Source organism: Panthera tigris, chromosome D3, assembly GCF_018350195.1.
Source record: "Panthera tigris isolate Pti1 chromosome D3, P.tigris_Pti1_mat1.1, whole genome shotgun sequence".
Taxonomy (NCBI): domain Eukaryota; kingdom Metazoa; phylum Chordata; class Mammalia; order Carnivora; family Felidae; genus Panthera; species Panthera tigris.
Genome location: NC_056671.1, coordinates 23,835,784 through 23,847,651, shown reverse-complemented (window position 1 = coordinate 23,847,651; position 11,868 = coordinate 23,835,784).

The following is an 11,868-nucleotide window of genomic DNA, read 5'->3' as shown; positions in this document are numbered from 1 at the left end:
CCTACCTCAGGGCCTTTGCACAGGGTATCTCCTCACCCAGTGGCGCCAGTCTCTTTACTCTCCACCAGTTAATTCCCCTCATCCCCTACTCTCCACCAGTTAATTCCCCTCATCCTGTCGACTTACAAAGATTTTCTTTGACCTGCACCCCCACTCCCAAGCCCTGCCATCTAAATTGGGTCCTTGTTACTCTCTTGCACGTGCCTTGCCTCATTCCCTGCCATCATTTCCTATCACGATATGCAATCACAGTTATCTGACTATCGGTTTCTCTACGGCCTGTCCTCTCGGCTGGTCGTGCCTGCTCCTGCATGGCCAACACCAAACCTGAGCTTGGGCTCTGAGTGGCGCTCAGCAAACTTGTGTGGGGCGAGTGAGGACATTCCCTGCACAGTGCCCGGTATGCTCGAGCCACAGAGCCGGCATTGAATCTCCCAGGGATCCAGTCCGCCACGTTCCACCCAGCAGGCGAATTTCAGAGCTGACATTAATTCAGACCCCACATACATGATTCTTACTGAGTAAGACATCAGGACAATCTCGCCCTTTGTCGGAACTGTGGGGGTTTCACTTACGCGTAGAGAGAAGCCAGTCTAAAATCAGTCGCTTTTTGAAAACCATCAGCTCAAGAAATTAAGGATTCTGTCAGCGTGCCCTGAATTTCTGGGCCCAGCAATTAATTCCTCCTAGATTAAAGGATTGTTGTGTTGCTGATACATTATTATGCAGAGTGGGCTTGCTGTGAATTTTAAAACTTTAACCAGAATCCTCATTAACTGGGACCTTTTATCTGTGTGCAACTTCTAGAAGAGGCCAGTGGCCAGAAAGTGAACTGACACATCCAAAAAAAAAAAAAAAAAAAGGAAAGAAAGAAAGAAAAACATTCCAGGGGGTGTCCCAGTGCACATTCAGTCTGGACAGCTGTCCTCCCTCCTAATGGTCACAGGGCCTTTTACTCACAGTGCGCTGGGCACAGCCTGTACATCACCCCACTGAATCCTCTCCCGCCCTATCAGGTGGCCACACTTATTATTATCTCCAGTCTATCAGTGAGGAGACTGTGGCTGGTGAAGGGGAGTGAGATGCCCTGCTCAGGCCTGCAAGGGCCTCAAGTCTATTTGACTTCCAGACCCCAGGCTTGGCCCCATCGTCCATCACATCCCTTCTCCCTGGACGCTAAAGATCACTATGCAGAAGGATGACCCCAAGGCCTTTTGAGTACATCAACCATCCAAGGACCATTCCATCTCAGAGTGGTGCCCAGGGCCACTTGTGTGCTGGGAGGAAGGCTCTGCTGAGCAATGGGAGCCGGGGGGCCGGAAGGAGCAGTGGAAGCAGCTAGTCATGTGTGAGGCTGAGGGTGACCCAGGGGCCAGGGGCTCCATCCTGTCGGGGAATTTCGAGGTCCTCTCTGGCAGGGTCCAGCCTGGCTGCACGTATGACAGAACATAAGCTCAGAGGCAGCTTGGAGGGGAGATTTCCAGGATCCCCATCAGATGCTGGCTGAGACACCCCAAGTTAGACTGGGTCCTCTCAGTATTTGCCACTCCCCTTTTCAGTTGACGTAAATTTATACACATAACCTTGGTGCACACAGCCATTTCTTCACCCCACCCCTGGGCAGGCTAGGAACCAGCACCCCACTCCTGCTCCAGCCCAGTGTGGGTTCCCAGAGGCCTGGGACCTTCTTTTAAAGTTTTTTTTTTCTTTTTTTTTGTTAAATGTTTGTATTTATTTATTTATTTATTTATTTAAAAAAGATTCTTTTAACGTTTTATTTATTTTTGAGACAGTGAGACACAGAGCATGAACAGGGGAGGGAGACACAAAATCTGAAACAGGCTCCAGGCTCTGAGCTGTCAGCACAGAACCCGATGCGGGGCTCCAACTCACGGACCGTGAGATCATGACCTGAGTCGAAATCGGCCGCTTAACCGACTGAGCCACCCAGGCGCCCCTGTTTTTATTTATTTTTGAGACAGAGAGAGGCAGAGCATGAGCAGGGGAGGGAGGGAGGGAGAGGGAGAGAGGGAGAGAGAGAGAGAGAGAGAGATACAGAATCCAAAGCAGGCTCCAGGCTCTGAGCTATTTGTTAGCACAGAGCCTGACACGGGGCTCGAACTCACAGACTGCAAGATCATGACCTGAGCCGAAGTCAGACGCCCAACCGACAGAGCCACCCAGGTGCCCCAAAAAAGTTTTTTTTTTCTAGAGAGAGAGAGTATGTGAGCGGGGCAGAGGGGCAGAAGGAAAGAGAGAGAGAATCCCAAGCAGGCTCCACACTCAGCATGGAGCATGATGCAGAGCTTGACCCCACGACCCTGGGATCACGACGTGAGCCGAAATCAAGAGTTGGATACTCAACCAACTGGGCCACCCAGGCACCCCTAGGATCTCCTTTTAGAAACTTTAGAAACTCAAAAGGAAACGGCTCAGGAGCTCCAGCATCCCTAAGAAAACACCCCCTTCTGCCTCCCCAAACAAGAGGTAGACAAGGCAGTCTGCCCTGAGAGCAGACACTGTCCCAGGGCTTGCTTCCTCCAGGACCAGGGCACCTGCTTGTCGCTCAGTCACACAAACGACTTCTCAGCGCCTTCACCCGAGGTGACCAGGAGCCTGCCACAGCACGAAGCACTAATATTATTTTTCCTCATTAAAAAAACCACACACACACACACAAAATGGGGCGCCTGGATGGCTCAGTCATTTAAACATCCAACTCTTGAACTCAGCTCGGGTCACGATGTCGTGGTTCATGGGTTCAAGCCCCACATCAGACTCTGCACTGATGGTGAGGAGCCTGCTTGGGATTCTGTCTCTCCTTCTCTCTGCTCCTTCCCTGCTTGTGCTTCTCTCTCTCTCAAAAGAAATGAATCAACATAAAAAAATTTGAAAAAAAAAACACTAAAGGAAATTCTGACACATGTTACGACGTGGATGAAACTTGCGGACATTCTAAGTGAAATCAGCCACAAAAGGATTGTGTGTTTGCGGTATCCTATATGATTTCACTTATGTGAGATACCTCGAAAGGTCAAATTCATAGGCAGAAAGAAGGATGGGTGCCAGGGGCTGGGGGTGGTGGGGGGAGGGGGAGAATGGGGAGTTCGGGTTTAATGGGGACACAGTTTCAATTCTTGCAAGACGAAGAGTTCCAGACACAGATGGTGGTGGTGGCCGCACCACGGTGGAAACGTCCTTAATGCCACCGAAGCACTTACAAATGGTTAAAATGGTAAATATTCTATTATGTATATTTACCACATTTTTTTTAAAGAATAAAAAAAAAATCTGAAGTTTCCCTTCGTGAAGCATCTCGCTATTCGAATTATCCCATTGAATCCTGGCGGCAACATCTGGAGGTAAAGTCTACTATTGTCCTTATTTTATAAGCGAGAAAACCGAGGCCAGGGCGGTGCCGTGAGTGGCCTGAGGTCACCCGGGGCCTGGGTGGCAGGGCCAGGGTTCGGCCCAGGGCCTGCCTACAAGGCCTGCCGTCTCCCCACCCGGGGCCCTGGCCACAAAGGGAGCCACCCCCTTCCTGACCACGTTCCACAGTTCTGCTCAGATTCCCCTGCCAGGGGACAGCAAACAGGATCCAGATGGCAGATCCCCCGCTGACCGGGATGGGGCGAACTTGAAACCCCTTCACCAGGGTTTCCAAATGCATCCCAGACTTCTGTCCTGGAAGCGTCTGGTGCCCTCCTGCTGGGGTGGTGGGGAGCAGAGAGGCAGACGAGCCTGACCACAGGCCTCGTCGGTGACCGTTGGGGGGCCGGGGGATGGCACTAGCCCCCTGTATTCCCACAGCCCCTGGAGGGCCCAGTTTCCCCAGACAACGAGACTCATCTTATTCCACTGGCATTAGTTCTCCGGAGCTGCCATGACAAAGTGCCACAAATTGGGTGTTTAAACAACGTAATTCTTTGTCTCGTAGCTCAGGAGGCCGGAAGACTGAATTGACGTGCTGCCCGGTTGGCTCCTTCTGAGGGCCGTGAGGGAGAATCAGTTCCACTGCTCTCTCCTGGCTTCAGGAGGCCTCAGGCGTTCCCTGGCTTGTAGATGGCCTCCCTGGGTCTCCACATCATCTTCCAGCCACGCATGCATGCCTGTCTGTGTCCAAATTTCCCCTTTGATAAGGACACAGTCATGTTGGATTAGGGCCACCCTAGTGACCTCATCTTAACTTGGTCTTCTGCAAAGACGATCTCTACATAAGGTCACATCCACAGCTTCCAACATCTTTGAGGGGGATGCAGTTCAACCCATAACTCTGTCCCCTGATGCCATTACTCCACTCAGCACCCAGGAGGCCAGAGGGGAAGGTTCTGCGGGCCAGAGAAACTGGCCAAGCAAAATGCTATCTCGCCTCCTCTCTGTGGTTTCAGGACTTCAGAACCTTCGCCATCGTGAACTGAATGCTTGTGGTGGGCCGGGCGCTACGGTCTACACGGTCCCCAGGCCTGAGCAGCTGGGTGGCTGTTGCCACCTATCTGATTTTACAGGTGAGCAACACGACTCTCAGCTGGAGAAGTGAGGCTCAAATTATTGCCTCGTTGGAGTAAAAAGCTATGCCTGGGGATTCGGGAGAGGAGCTATGTGAAAAGAGGTCGTTTCGACCTCCTAAAAATCTCTCGAGACTCCGGTGACTTTTCTCCATCCCTGCTGTGACCTCCTATACGTATTAGCGTCCAGAGGCTGCCGTAACAAATTACCTCAAACTGGGTAAGACTTAAGACATCAGAAATGTGTTCTCACAGTTCTGGAGGCCAGAAGTCTGAAGTCGAGATGTCGGCAGGGCCTCACTCCCTCCGAAGACTCTGGGCTCGGGGGAGGGGAGGGGGGGAACGGAGGTGGGGGAGGAACCCCCTTCGGGCCTCTTGCAGCTTCTGGTGGCTCCAGGCATTCATTGCCCGGTGGCTGTGTCCCCCTGTCTTCCTGAGGCCTTCTCGTCTTCTCTGCCTCTCTCTCCTCTGGGTGTTTCGCACTAGAACATTTGTTATTGGGTTTCGGGCCCACCCAGGTGACCTAGGATGAGCTGATCTCAAAATCCTTAATTTCATCGTAACTGCAAAGACCTTTCATCTCCCAAAAAGGACACATTCACAGGTTCTAGGATCTGGACAATACATTTTGGGGGCACCATTCAACGCTCGTGTACCGCACTGGACACCATCGTCCGAGCTGGACTGCTGAGCAACAGCCCCCATCTCCCGGCCTGCAGCCCTTGCAGCCGGAGGGATCTTGCAAAATCAGGGAGCAGCCTCGCATCCTTCCCTACTTAAATCTCACAGAGGCTCGAAGGGCCTCGGCAAGCGGCCCAGATCCCGGGCTCGGCCCTGCTGGCCTCTCAGGCGTGGGCTCTCTCTGCTGCCCTCCCCCAACCCTGTTCCCACTGCACTGCCCTGCCTTTGGTTCCCACAGGGTGTCTAAGCCTGCTCTGGCCTTCAGGCCTCGCTTCCACCACTTTCCCAGCACCTGGGACTCCTCCCCGGGCTCCACCCGATGACTTGCTCATCTACCACGTCTCGTCTCAGTGTAGACGCCCCTCCCTCGCCAACCCTGGCTGGGTCACGGCCTCCTCTGAGCTCCCACAGTCCCTGGGCTGTCGCCGTCATGAGCTACGACAGTGGGGTATAGCGTGGGTTCACCTGATTCGCTCCCTGGAGGGGGAGCTCGGCCAGGGAAGGCGAAGGTTGCCCACATCCATCTTACTCACCCCGGATGGTCACCGCCCACCCCAGGGCAGTGTCCTAAGGTGTTTCTGGGGGCCTGAGTGTCAGGCATGGCTGGACCATTCCCTCTACCTCCCACCCCTGCCCATCTTCCTTCCTCAGAGTCTTGAGGAACACTTTTCTCTCACTGTTAAAATCTTAAGTTCTGGGGCGCCTGGATTTCTCCACCGGTTGAACACCCAACTTCGGCTCAGGTCATGATCTCATGGTTCGCGAGTTCGAGCCCCACATCGGGCTCTCTGCTGGCAGTGTGGAGCCCGCTTCAGATCCTCTGTCACCCTCTCTCTCTCTGCCCCTCCTCCGTTTGCACTCTCTCCCTCTCTCTCAAAAATAAACATTAAAAACAATTTATAGGGGCGCCTGGCTGGCTCAGTTGGTTAAGCCTTCGACTTCAGCTCAGGTTGTGATTTCTTGATCCATGGGCTCAAGCCCCGCATCGGGCTCTGTGCTGACAGCTCAGAGCCAGGAGGAACCTGCTTTGCAGCTTCCATGTCTCTCTCTCTCAAAAATAAATAAACATTAAAAAATTTTCTTAATTTATAAAATCTGAAGTTATGTTTGAGTGTGTGTTTTATATATAACAGCTGTATTGTGATATACTTCACGTATCATACAATTCACCTATTTAAAGTGTACAAGCCAGTGGTTTTTAGTATATTCAGAGTTGTTCAACCATCACTGCAATCAAATTTAGAACATTTTTATCGTCTCCCAAAGAAATCCTGTGCGTATTAGCAGTCACTCCCCATTTCCCTCCAATTGCTCTCCTTCCCCAGCCCTTGGCAGCCGCTAACCTGCTTTCTGTCTCTATAGATTTCCCTCCTCTGGTCCTCTGGACATTGCATAGCAATGGAATGGTACAATATATTGCCTTTTGTAACTGGCTTCTTTGACTTCGCATAATGTTTTTGAGGTATTGTAAGCCTGTGTCAGTATTCATTCCTTTTTATCGTCTGAATAATATTCCATTGTATGGACACATCACCACCGTTTATCCATTCATCAGCGATGGGCATTGGGTTGTTTCCACTTTTTGATTATGAACAAGGCTGTGTGCAAGTTTTTGTGTGGTTGTATGCTTTCATTTTTCTTGAGTATACACCTAGGAGTGGTGAATGTGGGTTTTTTCTTTTTTTGTTTTGTTTTTTTTTTTTCATTTGGCTCTGTGACCAACATGGGGCTCGAACTTACAAACCCTGAGATCATGAGCTGCTTGCTGTACTGACTGAGCTAGCCAGGCGCCCCTGGAAATGTTTTTTAAATTAAAAATAGCTTTTATTTAAATTTTTTTTTTATGTTTGGTTTATTTTCAAGAGTGAGAGTGCAAGCAAGGGAGGGACGGGGTGAGGGGGAGAGATCTAAAGTGGGTTCTGCACTGCCAGCAGCAAGCCTGATGTGGGGCTCAAAATCACAAACCGAGAGATCATGACCTGAGTCAATATTGGACGCTCAACCACCTGAGCCACCCAGGCACCCCAGATAACTTCTATTTTAGATTACAAATGTGGGGTGCCTGGGTGGCTCAGTCGGTTAAGCATCCAGCTTCGGCTCAGGTCATGGTCTCACAGTCCGTGAGTTCAAACCCCGCGTCGGGCTCTGTGCTGACAGCTCGGAGCCTGGAGCGTGTTTCAGATTCTGTGTCTCCCTCTCTCTCTGACCCTCCCCCGTTCGTGCTCTGCCTCTCTCTGTCTCAAAAAATAAATGTTTAAAAAAATTTAAATTACAAATGCGATACATTGGAGATCACCCAAATGACAAATTAGAAGAAAATATAGACACAGTCCATAATCCCCCCAAACAAAGATATCTTGTGTCCGGCCCTGCACACAACCCTTTGCTACTGTTTACTTATATGGTGGGTGGACAGGAGGCCGTGTATGTGGAAACTGACTACTTTCCATCCATGGAAAAGACAGCCTACATCTGGCACCCCCTGACTCCTCCTGTGACTATCAATAAAGCGCCATTCAGTGCAGATTAGAAAAGAAACCAGATTTGACTTCAAAGGACAAACAGCTAAGAGAATGGAGAATTTTCAGGTGTCTAGAGACAGATTTTCAAGGGGCTAAAACTTCTCTTTGGAAAAAAAAAGGGGGGCACTAAGAAAACAAAGGAGGTAACAGCCAAGCAAAAACCTGGGGAATCATTATATCAAGGTGGATGGCTTACAAGTGATTTATTTTCTTTTAAGAAATGTTAATGATACAATATTGTGATTATAATGTTTTACCACTAAAAAAGATTCTAAGAAGCCTTTGAGGGCTTACTGATGAAAAAGAATGATTTTATAAAACTCAGCCATTCTTAAGAAGGGTGCGGCCAAAAAGGCTTTCTTGCTCCTTTACAGTTTCTTCCAAGAACTGGCTCACTGAGACAGAGGCTGAGCAAGCAGACAGCCGCAGACCTGCGGGAAGCTGTGAAGATCTCAGCTCCAAGACAGAGCTGCTTATGAGCATGGAGGAAAAAGCAGGTAAGAAAAGGCATTAAAGCTTTCCCCCTTTAAAACTACTGTGGGGGGAAAAATTGGAGATTCTTAACCATTCACGACCAGTAAGAAAGGCTATGCCTACATATTTGTCTTTGTAAATACCTTCCTGTGTAAGTATCCATTCCCAAACTGTATGTTCTTATTATAATAATAATTTATTTTTTAATTTTTTATTTTTGAGAATATTTTGAGAGAGAACACAAGTGGGGGAGAGGGGCAGAGGGAAAGAGAGAGAGAAAGAGCGAGAGAGAGAGAGAGAGAGAGAGAATCTTAAGCAGGCTCCACACTCCTTGCTGAGTGTGGAGCCTGACACAGGGCTCAATCCTACGACCCTGAGATCACGATATGAGCCAAAATCAAGAGTCGGATGTTCAAGATGCTAAGCCACCCGGACGCCCCTATAATAATAATTTTTATAAGCATCCCTTCTGAAACAGTGATGAATGTTTCTAATATTTATGCTCAAGTGTTTTAAAAAGACTCCCACTTATTCTAAAAAGTACCATTAAATAGAAAAACACGCTTGTCTACTCAACAGCACAGTCTAGAGGTGGCAGGTTGCCTGGAAGGGAACCGGCTACTTCCCCACCTTCACGCAGGACAGACATTGCTAAATGATAACAGCACTCTTTCCCACCAATCTCAGGACAGTCTCTGTAGCCCCGTCTACTCTTCTCAAAAGGCAGCTTCTAGGAGTGGATCAGTGTGGGTACAAACCCAAGACGCCACCTACTGGCAAAGCTTTCTAATTGCAGGCAGAGTACACAGGACCTGTTCTGAGCCAGCAAAGCCAGACAAAATGATGGCACATGAACTATTCAGCCTAGTCTTGCATAAATACAAGAGCTCTCCTAGACAAGAGCTTTGAATTTCAATATGACTTTTCCTTGCTTTAGCCCAACAGATTGGCCAGTAGAAGCATTTCAAGCAACAATTAGTGGTAAAGAGCCTTTAGGTAACCCTAGATTCTTCCCCAACATTCTCTTTGCCAAAGGCTGACCCTTCTGTCTGTCCCAGGCCTCAGGTCCCCAGGCTGCCCAGATGTCTTATTTCATAAACTACATGTCACATGCTTCAGATTCAACACGGGTACTTTTTCCTGGGCAGACGTGCCGGTCACCGGGCAAGGAGCTCATTTAAAGGCTCCTCATAGCAGTCTACCCTGAGACACCTGCTGCTATCCCCATTTTCCAAGCAAGAACACTGAGGCTCAGGAAGGGGAAGCAACTTGGCCAAGGTCACACAGTGAGGAAGACAGAGGCAGGATTGAAACATCCTCCTGGTCAACGGGGGCTATAGGCCCCACAACATTAGCCACGTGCTGGGCCCCTTTCTGAAAACAGGCTGCTCTTGTTGGTGGAGGAGTCCAAAGCAGGTCAGCTGTGCTCGCGGGAGCATCCCACTGGGACAGGGCACAAGCAGCCCCAGAGGGGCCAATGGGCCCCTTCCGGCAGGGAGATGTCCACGGGGAAGGGTCCCAGGGCCAATTCTGGACCTGGACAATCCTGACCACAGGCCAGTCCTGACCACTGGCTCCAGGGTTCTGCAGCCAGACGTTGGGTCCCACTCTGCCATTGCCTGCGTGCAGTGTATCGACCTCCCTGGCCTCCCTTTCTTGGGCAAAATACCTCCGCGTGGGCAGCTGTGATAACGCACGCAGTCTGCAGTCACACAGGCCTGGGGCTGACCCAGTAGGAAGCAGGTCAACGCTGGCCCCCTTCTCCCTGCCCCCACACCCCTCTCCACCACCGTGTCCTCCTTCGGACTCTGTTCTCTTAGTATCTATCTCTGTCTCTGCCTGTATGACTACTCTGACCTGCCTTCTCTCCACGCCAGGCTCAAGTTCTGCCTTGCTGACATTAGAGTTCAGTCTCTCTCCATCTCTCACACGGCCTCTCTTATCCTTCACCTCTCTGTCTCCCACCCTTCTCTTCTCTGTTTCCATCTTCCCTCCTCCTCTCTTACTCTTCCTCCCTCCATGGGATCAGGGGATGACACCCAATTTCAGCTTCTGGTGGCTCCAGCCTGCAGACATGGAGGCTGTCTGTCAGCTCAATTCCTGGGACAGGCCCTTCCCACTTCTCTATCACCTCCCTGAACAGCCTCCGTGCAGGTGTGTCATGAGCCCAGGAAGCCCTGGGCCAGGCCTGCTCAGGCCAGGAGCTTGGGGTCCTCCCGGGGAGAGCAGGTTCAGAGGTACGGTTCCTGATGCGGCCTTGGTACTAGCCGATCTCTGCCTGCCCAGTGGCGGAAATCTGTGTTGCTACCTCACCCCAGCACCCAGGGGCCCTCCCAAGCTGCAGGCAATGGCCACCAGAGCTGGAGGCATAAGAACTGCCATCTTATACGTGCATACACACACATAGTTAATTCTTAGGGCAAAAAGTGACTGTGCGTGTGTACTTTTGGGTATTCATTTTTTTCAAACTACGTAAAAGGATTCACAATGAAAACAAACACCCTCAGTCTAGCGGTTCACCTTCCCAAAGGCAATTACCAATTGCCTGGTTACCAATTTCTTGTGAATCCTTCTAGAGACAGTGAGTGCACGATGCACGTATGGGTATATATCCCTGCAATTTCCCCCCAAATGGCGGCAGCCTTTATACACAGAGGTACTTACTTTTTTCACTTAACATCCAATCTTGGAAATTGTTCCATAATCTGCCTCATTTCACGTTCCACAAAATTCATCTTTGAACGTGCACGATTCAGTGGCTTTTAGTGTATTCAGGGCTGTGCAACCATTATTATCTAATTTTAGAACATTTTCATCACCTTAAAAAGAAACCCCGTACCCATGAGCGGTCCCTCCCCATCCCCCATCCCCAGCTCCTGGCAAACATTAATCTGCTTTCTGTCTCTGTGGATTTGTCTGCTCTGGACATTTCATATGAATACAATATGTGGCCCCTGGTGTCTGGCTTCTTTCATTCGGTGTAATGTTTTCAAGGTTCATCCATGCAGTAGCAGGTGTCATATCAATGGCTCATATTCCACTGTAAGAGTATACCATAGTTTGTTTATCTCCTTTTTAAAAAATGTTTATTTTTGAGAGAGAGAGAGAGAGAGACAGAGGCAGAGAGAGAGGAAGAGAACCCCAAGCAGGCTCTGAACTGTCGGCACAGAGCCCAACACGGGACTCAAACTCACGAACTGTGAGATCATGACCTGAGCTAAAATCAAGAGTTGGACGCTCAGTCAACTGAGCTCTAGGTGCCCCAACCCCCTCATTCTTTTTAACGGCAACGTAGCATTCCACTGATGCGTGCACCTTAATTTACCCGTCTCCTGTAATGGGCACTTAGGTTGTTTCTAGTCTCTTACTTCCACAAATGGTGCTGCAGCTGATTTCCTTGTGTTCTTTGCAAACGTATGTGTAAGAGACTTGCTCGGTGTGGAATTGCTAGGTCAAAGGAGTATACGTTTTACCTTTCATTACGTATTACAAACGGCACCTCAAAGCGGGCGTATGTGAAGTGACATTTTTCCCACACCCTTGCCAACCCATTTTATCAAAAATGGTTTAAATCCTTAGCATTCGTTTTGGAGGGTGCTATCTTATTGTAGTTTTCATTTGCATTGCTTCTCTTTTGAGTGAAGGTGAATGCCTTTTCATTCCACGTTGTCTGTTCATACCTTTTG